We start from the raw sequence: 15,985 nt of genomic DNA on the forward strand, positions 1-15,985 counted from the left end.
TGAAGTGAGAATAAAACTTTTCCAGCCAAGTCAAATAAGAAACTATTAGACCACAAAAAATTGTCTACAATTAATGAAATCATACTTCTGAGGCACTTGTTTAAATCTGTTCAGTTCCTGTACCTCTGTTAACCAGTCCTCTATACCACATTAAAGTAATGCCAATGTTCCTTTTTCCCGGCTTGTATTTCTCCTCGATACATGCATTGTAAACTTCACAACTTTCATAAAGATATAGAGGAACCAACTCAGTATCTTACGTGCATTTAGCAAGTCTGACGATGGTCAGAGTCCACTGTGAGAAGTGATTTTATGTGAAAATCCTCCCACATATCTGGTTTCTTATGAGTGACAGACTGCCTTTCCCAGCTGCGTGGTGAAATTACCAGCTGTGCCACTGACACGTTGGCTGGGTGACAGCCCATAGCTGCTTCCATCCACAAATGAGGTATTTAATTTAAACGTTATGACTTCTGTTTCACATTGTGAGTGACCTCAGAACAAAATCTGGGTCAGAATGAGGCTGTATATCATCAGAGATTGCTTTGAGTTGTTTTTCTTTTTCTTCATTTTGGGGGACTCTCCAAAGCTTGAAAATGATTTTTCTTTCCTTTCTGAATTGATCCTTTTTCCACTTGGCAAATGTGACGTTTTTCCTCTCTACAGAAGCCAGTGTGGCTTTGCCTACCGGTTTTCTCTCCTGTTTCATTCTGCCTGCGTCACTCTCTGACTTGTCACTGCGCCAGTCCATCACAGGCACTTGTGAGCTCCAGGCCCTGGTGAGGCCTCTTCCTTTCAGGGTGAAAGCTAGCATGTTTTCCTAAGGATAACAATGTGGCTACAGTGAAAACAAAAATGAACGTTGAAGGAAAAGGAATTCAGTTGCAAGAGGATGAGAAAGGGAAGCGTCATGAAAACAAAGCTGTTTCCAAAGAAAGGGCTCACGTGTGGTCTGAGGCAGGGAACTTAGAGAGCTCCGGCCCTGTGGGAGAGGATGGTGGGAGGCACTGGTGGCTAAGTGAGAACAGAGGGTGGGATGAAGAGAAAGGAAATCTTTGAAAGGAATCTTCAGCTAATTACCTGATTCCTAGAATCAGTCCTAGTTTCACAGCCTCTCAAAGGCCTACTTTAAAGTTTCAAATGAATGAGGATAGCTCTATTTCTTTATTTCTGAGAGAGAGAGAGAGACAGCGTGAGCAAGGGGAGGGTCAGAGAGAGAGGGAGACACAGAATCTGAAACAGGCTCTAGGCTCTGAGCTGGCTGTCAGCACAGAGCCCAACGCGGGGCTCAAACCCACAAACCGTGAGATCATGACCTGAGCCGAAATCGGACGCTTAACCAACTGAGCCACCCAGGTGCCCAGGATAGCTCTATTTTTATAGCATCTGGAAATCAATAAAGCGCCATTTTAGCTCAGCATTTTAAAATCCCCATCTGGTCTGAGGGGAAAAAGGAAAAGAAGGGGACACAGAACACAAATAATTTTGAGTATAGGACAGGAGCAGTCCAAGTCAAGTGTGCTCATTAAAGGTTTGAAGATGTCTAGAACCAGAGCTCCTATGGAAGCAGCCTGGAGAGTTTGTGAAATTAAATGCAGTCCGTGAACTTGAGGAAAGGTGGGATGTGTTACTCATCTTGGCAGTCCCAGCACCTGTTAAAGAAGTTGGGGAGGGAAGAACATAGGAAGGAAAGAGTCAGAGAAACTATTAAAAACAGTGATGAATGCTTAGAGCTTTTAAGTAGGGTGGAAAAAAATAGAATGGAAAAAAAAAGCATTCATAACTGCTCCTGCTCCTTGGTTAACTTTTGCTCCCACTGAACTAATCCCTGGAATTCATCTAAGGATTTTTTGATAACACGTTTCTGAAGTGTTAAATATTGTCTCTGTCAAAGAAAGCAAAAGGAGATGGCAAGCTTCACATTCATCTTAAGCTGAATACTGTTGATTTTTTTCACTAAGGTGAAATTCACACAACATAAAATTAACCATTTTTAAATGTAGAGTTCAGTGGCAGTGAGTGCATGCACAGATTGTACGCCACCACCTGTATTAGGCTCCAAAACGTTTTCATGAACAGTTGCTTTACTTAATGCCTGAGTGGCCTGGAACCACTTAGGGCTTTTTACATTATTTAAAAGATACACAGATATAGATATAAATATATCAATATCTGTGTATAGATATGTGTGTATATCGATAGAGATTTATCTAGATATATCTCTGTAGAGACAGAGATATAGATATAAACACACACACACACACACACACACACACACAAACCTACGTGTACATGCACACATACCTAGTCAGTGTTGTGTTCTGGGCACTAAATGCCATCGTCTTCATAGTCTGTCTTTTGGATTTCTCATTTCTCTCCCCACCAGTCATTGGATAAAACTATACCTTTTTAGGCTAGCATTTCCTCTTTAGTAGCTGCTTTTTGGTGATTTTTCTCCTGGCCTCCTAGTATAATCCTTATTTTTTGTAGCATGGATACAGTGAAGCTTCCTGGTCATGAGTTTCTTTTTCTAGTGTTAGACATGTATGAAGTTAAATCAGCTGTGGAAAACTTAATACTTCTCTACATGGAGCATGAGAGTTAGGATTCTTCTTACACCAGGACCACATTTTATACTTGTCAGCCACATGCTTCTCGCCTTCCATGGAATGGATCCTTTTCCACAGGGTCAAAAGGACAAACTCTTAACTTTCTCTAAGGCACATTGGCAAATAATTATAAAAATGTTCTTCAAAAAGACTTCCCGATCAGGGTTGAGGAAACTATGATTATCCTTGGTTTACTAAGGGGAATGAGTATAAACACCTTGCAAATTTCAAATACTAATGTGGCTTATGTAAAAAGATATTTTCACATTCTTGTTTAGAGGAGTGGAAAGGGTTCAATTTGAAACTGGCCAGAGAACTGGAGCTGGTATCGCACACTCTTAAAAACAGCAAGAAGTAGGGTGCCTGGATGGCTCAGTTGGTTGAGCATCTGACTCTTGATCAGGTCATGATCTCATGGTTCATGAGTTCGAGCCCTGCATTGATTGGACTCTGCACTAACAGTGCAGAGCCTGCTTACGATTCTGTCTCCTTCTCTCGGTCCCTTCCCTGCTTGCACTTTCTCTCTCTCTCTCCCTCTCTCTCTCTCTCTCAAAATAAATTGATAAACTTAAAAAAAGCAAGAAGTTCTCTGCTTATAAGACCTTTGAATTATAGAAAGAACATGTTGTGACTGATCATTCCTTTTAAGAAATATGAGTACTAGGTTTATAAGTTTCATATGTTCGTGATGTCACAATTCCCATATTCTGTCACAGAGAATGAAATCTGTGGTGGGATCAGCTGTAGAATTGCCAAAGGCAGCAAATTCCATTTGTTAGCAGAATACCACTTTGCATTCTTGGTCTTCCTGATTTCACCTTTAAGCCATTTAAACAGATCTTTCACAAAGCAGTTTTTAAAAAATGTTTATAGCTGACAGTCTGTGAAAACACGTTTGCTCTTATGGGCTAAATACTTGCTTTTCTCTAAAGACAGGTGTCACATGCTTGGATCAGTTGTGTCCACATCTTCAGAGCTCCAGATGCTGTTTTTCAGAAGATTTTGCTTACACGATACAGGATTGTGTAGATAAGTCTTGTTGTGGAGGCAGCACCCAGAGCTCAAGGGACTTGATCTGTTGCTGTTTCATTATTCCGAAGCCAACTGCCCTGTTTCCAGGGGCTGTGGTTCACCTGTGTGCAGGCACATGGGGAAAAAAATTCCTCCCTGCTCACTGCCAAAGGAGGCCAGAAGTGGGGCGGGGTGGGTGGGGACTGGGAGTCAGTTGGGGGTGCCACTTTCCCTTCTCTCTCTGGGCGCTGGGTGAGGTTTCTGTGCAGCACGTTTCCAATCTTTGGTCACAGGAAAAGAATTCCCCCTTTTTATTTTACAGGCTTCATCAAGATTTCCCCCTGAGTATTTGCTCTACAGTTTTTCTTTAAATTTCCGTAGTATTGTTTTCTCTGGTCTGCATCCATTTGGTATACCTTCGTTGTGGTACGAGAGAAAAAAGTGCCGTCTCGGGCATCAGGCTGGGGTTTTCCTGTCAACTTTGTTGATAATTAGGTGTGTGACTTGAAGCTAATCATTTAGCCTCTTTGAGCTTAGCTTCTCGTCTCTATCAAATGGGAATGATAAAAAGCCACAGTAGAAGAAGCACAGATGTCAGATCCACTTCCTGTTAAACAGGCCACTGTCTCTGCCGGGAAGGTGACTGCCTACCACTCAAAACTAACTCCTGCTCGCCTCCTGCCGGAATGACTTCATGTTCCTTACGTGTCCGGGAGCTCCTAGTGTCATAGATAGAGCAGAAGCCCAAAAACGTGTTCTTAAAATTGTGATGGCACTTAGCTCTTAGATTCTTTCTGGGGTTCCTCACAGTTTATTTAAGGAACACCTGTCACTCACTACATGCATTCGAAAGCTTGGTTACACGCCTCCCGTCTGGCTCTATCCAGTAGCCTACTGTCTTCTGTCTCTTTTCACACTTTGACCGTTCTTGCTTTCTTCCTCTCTCTCATTCACATCATGACCTCCCTTCGGGATCCACGTTGAAGCCCCAGTTTTCATCTTCCCCTTGACATCCTCTCCGACCTTACTTTTTTTATGAAACCCTGGGCGTTAGCCTGTTAACCTCCATTCTTGGGCAGCTGTCTTGATCAGCTTCTGCTGCAGGAACTGTACTTTTACATCAGCTCTATTGAGAAATGGAACTTAGTTTTTATTTTTAACAGTTCTCTCCAGTTTTTCTGTCCCTGAACCCAGCACACTCACCTTTGTTTTATAGAAAGCAGAGGTGTTGACAAAAATTCTAAGCATTATGGGAGTTAGATAGGTAAGAGCTTATGGATTACTGATGGGCTTGAACCAAATGTGAATTGGATAAGGTCTTTCTCAGTGCCTTTTCTTCATCTACTTCAATAAGCTCTTTTTTTTTCATTTCTAAGACACGCACTCCTCAAGCCTCCTGACTCTTCTTTTTTACCAGCTAATTCTGAAGCAGACTGCTGCTCTTCGGGCCACATGCAGATACAGACATGTTCTGTCTTATTCATATAGTTGGTCAGTATTCAGACCATGTAGTTGATCAGCATATTTCACATTGCACAAAACCGACATTTCTGGCTCTTTCTGAAAAATTGGAAGGGCACATGACTGTGGGGCAGATATTAGCCAGAGCTGACTAGTGACCTCCCCACGCAGGATGCGTGGTCTCTGTGGCATCTTACCTCTGTTTCACTTACATGGGCTCCCTGAGTGGACCGTGTTGCTGTCCAGCCTTCACACTCTTTCCCTAGGACTTTAAAGGGTGGTAGTAGCACAGAGGGGTGACCTGGTGGGTCTCCTACACATCATAAAGAACTAGATGCAGTCCATGCAAGTGAGGGCAGTAGGCTCACTGCACACGGTATTAAGACAAACCTGCCGAATAGTTAATACTTATTAGATTGCTGATTATTATTATCTTGGTGGATTTCTAGATACAAAGATCAGCATGTTTCTTCGTATTTCCCTTCTTCTTTTTATTAGAACAGTCACAGTAAGTTATTCCCTGGTGGGGATGCTTGTACACTTAGAATCATAAACTTCTACAGGTAATTCCTTAGCAATAATTTAATCTCACACTCTTTTTATTTTTTTTTATTTTTCTTAGTGCTATCTTTTTTTTAATTTTTTTTTAAAAAATAGTTTATTATCAAATTAGTTTCCACATAACACCCAGTGCTCATCCCCACAAGTGCCCTCCTCCATGCCCATCCGTCCTCCCCGCCCACATCCATCAGTCCTCAGTTTTTGTCAGCATTCAAGAGTCTCCCATGGTTTGCCTCTCTCCCTTTCCCCCACCATTTCCCCCCTTCTTCTCCTCCTTGTTCCTCAGTTAAGTTCCTCCTAATCCTCCTATACGTGTAAACATATGATATTTGTCCTTCTCTGCCTGACTTATTTCGCTCAGCATAACACCCTCAAGGTCCATCCATGTTGCTACACATGGCCAGATTTCACTGTTTCTCATTGCCATGTAGTATTCCATGGTACAGATAAACCACATCTTGATCCATTCGTCCGTTGATGGAAACTTAGGCTCTTTCCATGTTTTAGCTATTATTGAGAACACACTCTCTTTTTAAAGCTTAGATAATAGAGTTAAGAGCGGGGGACGCCTTGTCCAGAGTCTTAGGACTAATAGCAAACATGAACAAGAAAAACCAGTTCTCACTCCCAGCTCCAGGCGGGTTCTAGGCCACACTACAAATGAAACATGGATTTCTCTCCTCTCGAAGGGTAACCAAGTATGTATTCTTTACATGGAATAGAGGAAATGGGCTTGGGCGACACACATACTGGGGTTCAGAATCTAGGTCTGCCTTTCTGATATTTAGGCAAGCTTAAGTGACCTATTTAATCTCCATAAACTTCCTTTTCTTAATCTGTACAACAGGGACCATAACACTTACTTCATAGTCTTATATGAACAAAACTAGGATGTGCATAAGGGGCCTCTATGGTAATTCCTAGGTCTTCCTCGCCCCCTTTGTCGCTAGAATAATGTTCTCTTCCAAAAACCGAGAGGCTTAACAAGGAGTTAATTTTTCTTTTAACATAAGCCAAGGAATGTCTGCACAGTGCCCAGCTTGGATGATGTGGTATGCCTAACTGTTTTCATGTTGATTTTCATGCCACAGTGAGCCCCTTCAGGCATGAAAACAACCAAGGATTATTTGCTTCTCTGTTCTTTCTTTTTTGGCTCTCTTGTTGTATTTTCATCACAGTCTCCAGCCCTTCCAAAAGCAGTCTGTCAGGATTTACCAGTGAATCTCAGCTTTCTTCTCCTGGGCCACCATTCAAGGACATCTTTCTGAATCTGCTGCTCTCAAGGAGGAGTTCATCGGCACGGGCCCGATTCTCAGTTACATGATTCATTTCCTCATTTTCTAGAAGCTTCTTCTGAGCTTTGCCTTGTACTATCACTCCATCCAGATCTTTCCCTTCTGTGAACTCCTCTTGAACTAATAAGTTAGCATGTAATTGTTTTCTAGTCATTCTCCGTTAATTTTCTCCTTTTCCAGATTAGATTGTGACCACTTTAAGGTCCAAAAACTAAGTTTTCTGGCTTTGTCATTATCCCCTATGGAGTTTAGTGATGTGTCAGGTGCTTAGAGAGGTCTTTGATTAATAACTCACACGGCGGGAACTGGAACACGCCATGACAGAAATTAACCGCTACTGATCCCACCTCCCACCAGAGCATTGCACTGTCTTCCTTCTCGGTCGGTCAGCTAAGTACCTCTGCCTCTAGTCCCACCTTCTCATCCTCATGATCCCACTGAGAAGTGAACTGTGGTCACTGCTTCCTGGAGCATCCTTATTACTGGGATTCTCTCCCTCCCCACCAACTAGGGGCACCATGTCCTCCTACTTATCAAAAAGCACGGGAACTTGGACCTCACCCCTTCTAAGAGTGCCACGGCGAGTTTAAAATGCTCGAGCTCTTTCCAGATGGAAAAGGATTAGGCAACATAACCAAGCCTTAGGAACTCAGGTCTTCCTTTATTGACATTCTGCCAAAATGCTGCTTGATTCTTAAGGAAAATGTTATTCACTGAATTATTTTTTTATTTTTAAAGAGGACCTGCAACTATCAATGTAGACAGACTTCCTTCCTTTCTTTCTTTCTAATGCTTATTTATTTTGAGAGAGTGAGAGAGAATCCCAAGCAGGCTCTGCTCTGTCAGGGCTCCATCTCACAAACTGTGAGATCATGACCTGAGCCGAAATTAAGACTTGGATGCTTAACGATGAAGCTATCCAGGCACCTCAATGTAGAATTGCATTCTGATGCCATTTCCTGGGATGATAAAACCTAGATATCAGAGCAAGATTTTACTGATTATAATCGGAACACCTATCCTTTGAAGTTTTTTATTAATTTGTTACTATTTTATAAGTTTGCTATTATTTACACATGGTTTATAATCATTTGCAAATAAATTATTCACAAACTTGTTACTATTTTTCATCAAATAACTGCTGTGAGCTGGACACCGTGGATGACAGAGATGACAATGAGACATGGGGGGAATTTATGCTCTGGGGTATAGAATTTAGGAGACGGGCATGGCCCCAAGTGCAAGGCTAGGAAGGAGGGATCATGCGGACTGGGGACTGAACTGGCTGACTTCCCTCAGGATTCTAGACAGAAACATCAGTGGGATTATTTAGAGGTGTTTTAAATCCCAGACCCTCTTTTGCAGGTGAGAGCAGGTTAATAAGCCGTTATGCCAGTATTCCCGGCTGCGCAAAACCCCCTAGTGAAGAATATGGCATGAGACTTCAGGATGTCTGTCAGAATAGTTCCAGAAGGCAGGAGCAGCAAATGTACTTCAAAGAACCCAGAACAAATAGCCGTTTAAGTCAGTCTTTAAATCAACAGCAGATCGGGTACTACAAGAAGAAGCCTGTTTCCCAGCCAAACAGTGAACAATCCTAAAAGTCCAGGCTCCCACAGTCGCTGGGGAATAATTAGGACTTGTTCGGTAATCAGCCAATTTGGATTTCTGAGAATGATTCTAAACGCAAAATGATAAAAGTTAGGTAAAATAAACTAACCATTGCTTCATAATCGAATCACATAATTCAATTAAAGAATAGTAAAGTTAGAAATGTTGGAGAGTTTTTTGTTTTGCTTTTTGGTTTTTGAGTTTTTTTTTTTTTTTAAGGAAAAGTTATTTAAAAGCAGTGCTATTAAAGTAAAAATAACTCCTGGCTAAAAATACATGCTAAAACATTTATCTCACTAGGGACCTGAAAACAGTTAAGTGTCCAAGTTGGAGTCTAGCCCTCATTAGACCAATAAATTGGTTTTGGAACTCTGAGGTAATTATTTGATTTCTTTTGTCTACACAGCCAGTTCAGATTTGGGAGATTGTTTGCTTTAGTTGTTGGCAAAACACTGTAAACATCCAGGTCTGGTTGCTGTGTTTTTATTACAAAGCACAGGAAAATTACTTTCATCAGAAGAAATGAAGGGTTAGGATAAATTGTGAATAAACAATAGGTTTTGGTCAGGTTCAAATACAGCCTGCTCTTTATCCTGCACTGGGAAAATAAGACAATTCTATATTTACACATAAAGCAACCCTGATATCTGTAATAAAAGGGAAAGATTCTTCTGAATTGTTTGTTTTATTTCGTTTTGTTATTTAATCAACGTTGCAGACACAAGAAGGGGTTGAACAACATCTTACCAGATTATACTTTTTCCTGTGATGCCATTTTTGATCTTTAAGTTTCCTTCCAGCTTTAAGAGTCTTTGATTCTTGATTCTAAAGTGATGTACCAGGAAAGTCCACCAAAGCAGGGCTGTTTGGAACAGGCCCTGTCGGCTCTGAAGCACAGATGTTCTCAAGAGGGGAAGCCAGTGTATGAGATGTAGTGTGTGACTAACTTGCAGAACATTGTCTGATTAGAGGTACCTCAGAACATTCCCTAACTCTCCTAACCCAGCCTTGGGAACCAGCATCTCTGGCATTTGTTTGTCGTAGTAACCAACATGGAGAACTAATTATTATCTTAATGAGCAGCAAAACCTTACTGACCTCTACTACAATAACAGCGTACCTTACTCTAATAAGAGAAAATGACTGTAAAATAGTTCATAAAAGTTTAGTTCCAACTCCACTTCTGATTGAGTTGAATGGTATTATTTCCCTAAACTAGAGATTTGGGGTTACCATGACATTCACCAAAAGATCCAAATCATGTTTACATGAAAGTTCATATGATGAAACAATAATTAAGTTTGGTTAAATGTTTTCATTATTTTTACTTTTTATCACTTTGATTCATTAAAAGTGAAGACTGAATAATCAAATTTAGTTTTTGAATTTCAATAATAAGGAATGATAAAGAATCTTAATCCTGTTTTATATGGAAGTGATTAGGATATTTAGGTTTCTAGGCTAATTCAGATACGCCCACCATCCCTCATTCTTTTCTAAGTCGGCTTTCTGATCATAGGGCAGCCAGATCAGCACACAGTATTCTAAATATATGGTCAAAACAATTCCTTGTACTTTACTCAATTTCATTGTTTATACAATGAAGAACTTTGCTTGTTTTTATTTCTGCTAGGCCCTGTTGGAATTGGAATTCTGTCTTCCAGATTCATACAACTTTTCACTAAATATGGAATAATATTCTGATTTTTTTTTTTTTTTTGCCTTCCAGTCAACAAGAAATTTTCTTTCTTTGTAGAACTTAGGAATAGCAAAAAGCACTAACTCATCCCTGTGGTAGTTTCTAAATCTATAATACACGAGTAGGTAATCACATGGCTAATAGATATATTAGTATACTTGTTTATTTCTCTCACTTTTTAAAATAAATTTGTAGAGCAATTTTAAGTTTATAGCAAAATTCAGCAGGAGGCACAGAGATGTCCCATATTTCCTCTGCCCCTACATATGCATAGTTTCTTCCATTGTCAGCATCCCCCACCAGAGTGGTACATGTGTCACAACTGATGAATCTCCACTGGCACATCATTGTCACCTATAGTCCATAGTTAACATTATCTTTCACTCTTGGTGTTATATATTCTGTAGGTGTTGACAACTGTATAATGACATATATCCAGCATTGTGATTTCATACAAGATACTTTCACTGCCTTAAACATCTTCTGTGCCCTGCTTTTTAATACTTCTTAGGGGCGTGTACCCATTCTTAGGGTATTTTGTTGTTTTAGTTTGCATTTCCCTAATGACATATGATGTGGAGCATCTTGTCATATGCTTGTTTGCCTTCTGCTTATCTTCTTTGATGAAGTATCTGTTAAGATCTTTTGTCCATTTCTTAATTGGTTTGCTCATTTTCTTACTGTTAAGTTTTAAAACTTTTTTTTTTTTTTTTTGGATACCAGTCCTCTTCCAGATACATCTTTTGTAATATTTTCTCCCAGTCTGTGGCTTGCTTTTTCATTCTTTTGACAATGTCTTTTGAAGAAGAGAAATTTTTTATTTTATTGAAGTCCAGCATATCAGTTATTTCTCTCATGGATCATGCCTTTGGTACTGTCTTTGAAAACAAAGTCATCTAGATTTTCTCCTATGTTATCTTCTAGGAATTTCATAGTTTTGCATTTTACATTTAGATCTGTAATACGTTTTGAGTTAGTTTTGTGAAGGGTGTAGAGTCTGTGTTGAGGTTCTTTTTTTTGCATGTGGATATCCAGTTGTTGAAAAGATCTTTGCTCCATTGTGTTGCTTTTTCTCTTTTGTCAGATATCAGTTAATTGTATTTCTGGCTGTCTGTTCTATTCTTTTAATCTGTGTGTCTATTCTTTCACCACTACCACACTGTCTTGATTAGTGTTTTATAGTCAGTCTTCAAGTTAGGTAGTATTAGTCCTCCAACTTTGTTCTCCTTCAGTATTGTGTTGGCTACTCTCTGTCTTTTGCCTCTCTATTTAAACTTTAAAATCAGTTTGTTGAAATCTATATAAGATAACTTGCTGAGATTTTGACTGGGATTACTTTGAATCTGTAGATCAAATTGAGAAGAACTGATATCTTGACAATATTGGCTTTTCCTATACACGAACGTAGAATATCTCTATTTATTTAGTTCTTTGATTTTTTTCATCTGAGTTTTGTAGTTTTCTTCATATAGACAGATCTCACCGTTTTGTTAGATTTTTTTCCTAAGTATTTCATTATAATGTGCTTAATACCTAAGCACATTAGGGTGCTAATGTAAATGGTAATATGTATTTAACATCAAAAGTCAATGTTTAGTAGGAAAGTGACTGACTTTTATATATTAACCTTATATTCTTGCTACAATCACTTATTATAGGAATTTTTTGGTCAATTCTTTCAGATATTCTACATAGATGATCATGCCATCTACAAACAAAGACAGTTTTATCTCTTCCTTCTTAATCAGTACACCTTTTATTTCTTTATCTTATTACGCTGGCTAGGACTTCTAGTACAGTGTTGAAATAGAGTGATCAAAGGGGGCATCCCTGCTTTGTGTCTGATCTTAGTGGGAAAGCTTCTCACCATTAAGTATGTTAGCTGTGGGTTTTCTATAAATATTCTTTATCAGATTGAGGAAGTTTTCATCTCTTCCTAGTTTACTAAGAGCTTTTATCACAAATAGGTATTGGATTTTGTCAAATGCTTTTCCTTCATGTATTGATATAATCACTTGATATTTCTTCTTTAACCTGTTGATGTGATACATCAGTTGGTTTTCGAATGCTGAACCCACCTTGCATACATGGGATAAGTCCTACTCGATTATGGTATATAATTATTCTTAAACATTGTTGGATTTGATTTGCTAATATTTTTATTGAGGATTTTTGCATCTTTGTGAAAGATACTGGTTTGTAGTTTTCTTGTAATGTCTTTGTCTGGTTTTAATATTAGGGTAATTCTGGTATACTAGAATGAATTAGGAAGTATTCCTTCTACTTCTATCCTCTGGCAAAGATTGTAGGAAATTGGTATGGTACCTTAAAAATATGGTATACTTTAGGGACATTCAGGTGTCTCAGTCGGTTAAGTGTCCAACTCTTGATTTTGGCTCAGATCATGATCTCAGGGTAATGTATCAAACCCCACAAGTTGGGCTCTGCTCTGAGTGTGGAACCTGCTTAAGAGTCTCTCTCACTCTCTCTCCACTGTGTGTGCTTGTTCTCTTAAAAAAAATAAAAGTGTGCTTCATAAATTTGCGTGTCATCCATGCACAAGGGCCATACTAATCTCTGTATCATTCCAGTTCTGGCATATGTGTTGTCAAAGCAAATAACTTCCTCTTTTAAGAAAAAATGCATTTTCGGGGCACCCGGGTGGCTTAGTCTGTTAAGCGTCCGACTTTCGCTCAGGTCATGATCTCGCGGTTCGTGGGTTCGAGCCCCGCGTCGGGCTCTGTGCTGACTGCCAGCTCAGAGCCTGGAGCCTGTTTCAGAGTCTGTCACTCCCTCTCTGACCCTCCCCTGTTCATGCTGTCTCTCTCTCTCCTAGAAATAAATAAATAAAACATTTTAAAAAAATGCATTTTCAACATTGAAGATTTTCTGAATTTACAAGTTACTGCTTTCTACAATCTCTTTGGGCTTTTTAGGGTACGAAGTCACTATGTCTATCAGTGATAAAAATGGCTGGATTTTAACTTTATACTTTAGTGAATGGAAGATATTGGGTGTTATACTACAGTATAGACCGTGGTAGGATGGTCAGTCTGCTCTTAGGAGTAGGGATGGGGTGATGAGGACAAGTCTAAGCTGAGTCCTACATTTCTGACTTGGGTAAGTGAGCAAAATGAAGGATTAGCTTTAGATACATGCGAACTTCAGCTGCCTTTGGAAATGGGGATGTCCAGTAGGCCAGTGGCTGTACTGTCAAAGCTCAGAGAACAATCTGGACTATAAACTGATTTAGCAACAGTTGAAAGGGATGGTTAAGAAGATATAAATTTTGGGAGAGCCTTCTTATATAAAGTCTGAGTTAAAAGGGTTGGGTGGATGGATCTAGGAGGAAGAAATATAAGGCCAAGATGGCAATAGGTGGCAAGAGGAAATTGGTTATTGGAGGCACTAACTATAAAATTACTGTCTTTTCTCCTCTTTGTGAATATTGAAGGCTCTTTCAAGGAAGAGATGTACAACTTCAATTATTATTGCTATTTCTGATTATCTGGCTTAACACTTTCAGGTGCCCACTAAAGTCCAGAGACTATAGTTCTTTTTTAGCTTTTATTTTGGAATCATTTAAAATTCATACAAAAGTTGCAAAAATAGTAGAGAATTGCTGTATCATTTATCCAGCTTCTAGTGTTAACACCTTATGTAACCATAGTACAGTTACCACAAGGAAGATATTAACACTGGTATACAGCACTATTAATAATAGCCTTTATTTGAATTTTACCAGTTTTTTCACCATTGTCCTTTTTCTGTTCCAGATCCAACATGAGAGCTCCTTAGTTCCCTACTTTCTTCAGTTTTCATTGTCTTTTCTAACCTTTGCACTTTAGACAGGTACTGATCTGTTATTTTGCATACAAAAGAGACTACAGTTGTATGGTCACATCCTGGGATTTATTCTTACACAATTTAGGAATGCAAGTTTTAAGTTTTCTAAAACTAAAATGTCTTTACACACATGAAATACAGTCTTTAGAAAACTTAAAACTTACATTTTAGGAAGCTGCAGTTATTTTGACTTCTTACTTTTGTAGGGACTTGTAGTTACTTGGAAATTCCTGTTCCCTCCTTTACTGCAAGGAAATGATGTATCCTCTGTTCTATTTAATACAACACTCTGTCTCCAGTAATGATATGATAAAGAATAACTTATTGCTTATACAGTTCCTAAGTTAATACATTTTTCCTTCATAAGTCATTTTGAAAAGCTTTATACAGGTTCCTCAAAATGTTATGCATAGAATTACTGTGTGATCCACCCAATTTCACTTCTAAGTATACCCAAAATAATTGAAAGCAGGAACTGAATCAGATACTTGTACACCAGTGTTCATAGCACAATAGCCAAAAGGTGAAAACAATCCAAGTGTCTGTCAACAAATAAGTGGAGAATAAAATGTGGTATATACATATAATGGAGTATTATTTAGCCATAAAGAGGAATGAAATCGTAACACATGCTACAATATCTAGAAACCTTGAAAACGTGTGCTAAATGACATAAGCTAGACAGAAAGGGAAATACTGTGTAACTTATAATTCCAATATAATTATATAATTCTAGTTGATTTGCCTAGAATAGGCAAATTCATAGAAACAGAAAATATAGCAATTACCCAGAGCTGGAAAGAGGGGGGGAAGGGGAATTTTTGTTTAATGAGCACAGAGTTTTCATTTATATGATGAAAAAGCTCTGGAGGTGGTTAGTGGTGTTGGTTGCACAACGCTGTAAGTATACTCAACGCTGATGAGCTGTACACTTAAAAATGGATAAGAGGGTAAATTTTATGGTATATATATTTTACCACAATTTTTAAAAAGCCTTAAACAACCACAACTTTCCTGTCCCCCACCCCCATTTGTTGGACTGTTTTAATCCGGTATGTATTTTATTTCATATTTCACAGATTAAATTTTTTTCTGAGGAACCTTAAATAATATTATTATAGTAAAGCTGATGTTATAAAAATTGTATTTCACCTATCAGAAATTTGAAAACATTTTATCTACAATTTACCTGAATGTGAATAAGATATATTCTGGTACTGGTATTACATCGTTGGCTTGGGTTTCGTGATGAACATTCGTATAAAGTTTAGTCTCTGAATGATGTACTTACAGAATGTACCACCTACATTCATCAACCCTTTTGACATTATGCCTCGGATTCTCCAGAAGTAAGGAGTGCAGATACCTGCTTAACTGCAGGGAATCTAGGAACTAGGGACATGCAGATTAATGAGCTCCAGATTTATGACATGATTTCCTAGCTTGTTCCATCTCATGATTGGGAGCTCCATCAGAATAATGTGGAGTAGGGAAAAAGCAGTTCTCCAAAGAAGGGATTGCTGGGCAAAACAAAGCTAGATGTCTACCATATGTAAGCACCTGTTACGTGCTAAGCACTGTTCTAAGGGAGTGGGATACATCAGCTACCAGATGACAGACATCCCTGTTCTCATGGTTTACCTTCGAGCTGGTCTTGTTCAGCTACAAAAGCATGTTGGAACTTGAGCAGCCAGTAGAAGTATATAGAGTGCTTAGACTTCCAAGGCTCATCTGCCCCTTATTTCTTGGTCAGTCACGTGAGGCCATCACATTCATGGTGGATAACAAGCTAGTATTTATGCTCCAGTGATGTCTTTGTAGAGTTTCACTGTGGCTTCCAAAGTTTCAGACCAATAGATGGTGTCACAGTGGTTCAAGTGTCTGTAGCATCT

The 15,985-nt window shown here is 39.0% G+C and overlaps 1 protein-coding gene and 1 non-coding gene across 2 annotated transcripts in view; one reads left to right on the top strand and one right to left on the bottom strand.

Moving 5' to 3' along the window:
* Positions 1 to 15,985, top strand: part of ALG14 (ALG14 UDP-N-acetylglucosaminyltransferase subunit) — a 97,260-nt gene that overhangs the window by 54,884 nt on the left and 26,391 nt on the right. The gene's annotated exons all lie outside the window — the stretch shown is intronic.
* LOC144216758 (U6 spliceosomal RNA) lies at positions 12,765 to 12,866 on the bottom strand. The gene has a single exon (XR_013330743.1). It is a non-coding gene; the product is annotated as a U6 spliceosomal RNA (small nuclear RNA).

The sequence above is a fragment of the Crocuta crocuta genome, unplaced genomic scaffold (assembly GCF_008692635.1).
Source record: "Crocuta crocuta isolate KB4526 unplaced genomic scaffold, BGI_CrCroc_1.0 scaffold48, whole genome shotgun sequence".
NCBI classification, from domain to species: Eukaryota; Metazoa; Chordata; class Mammalia; order Carnivora; family Hyaenidae; genus Crocuta; species Crocuta crocuta.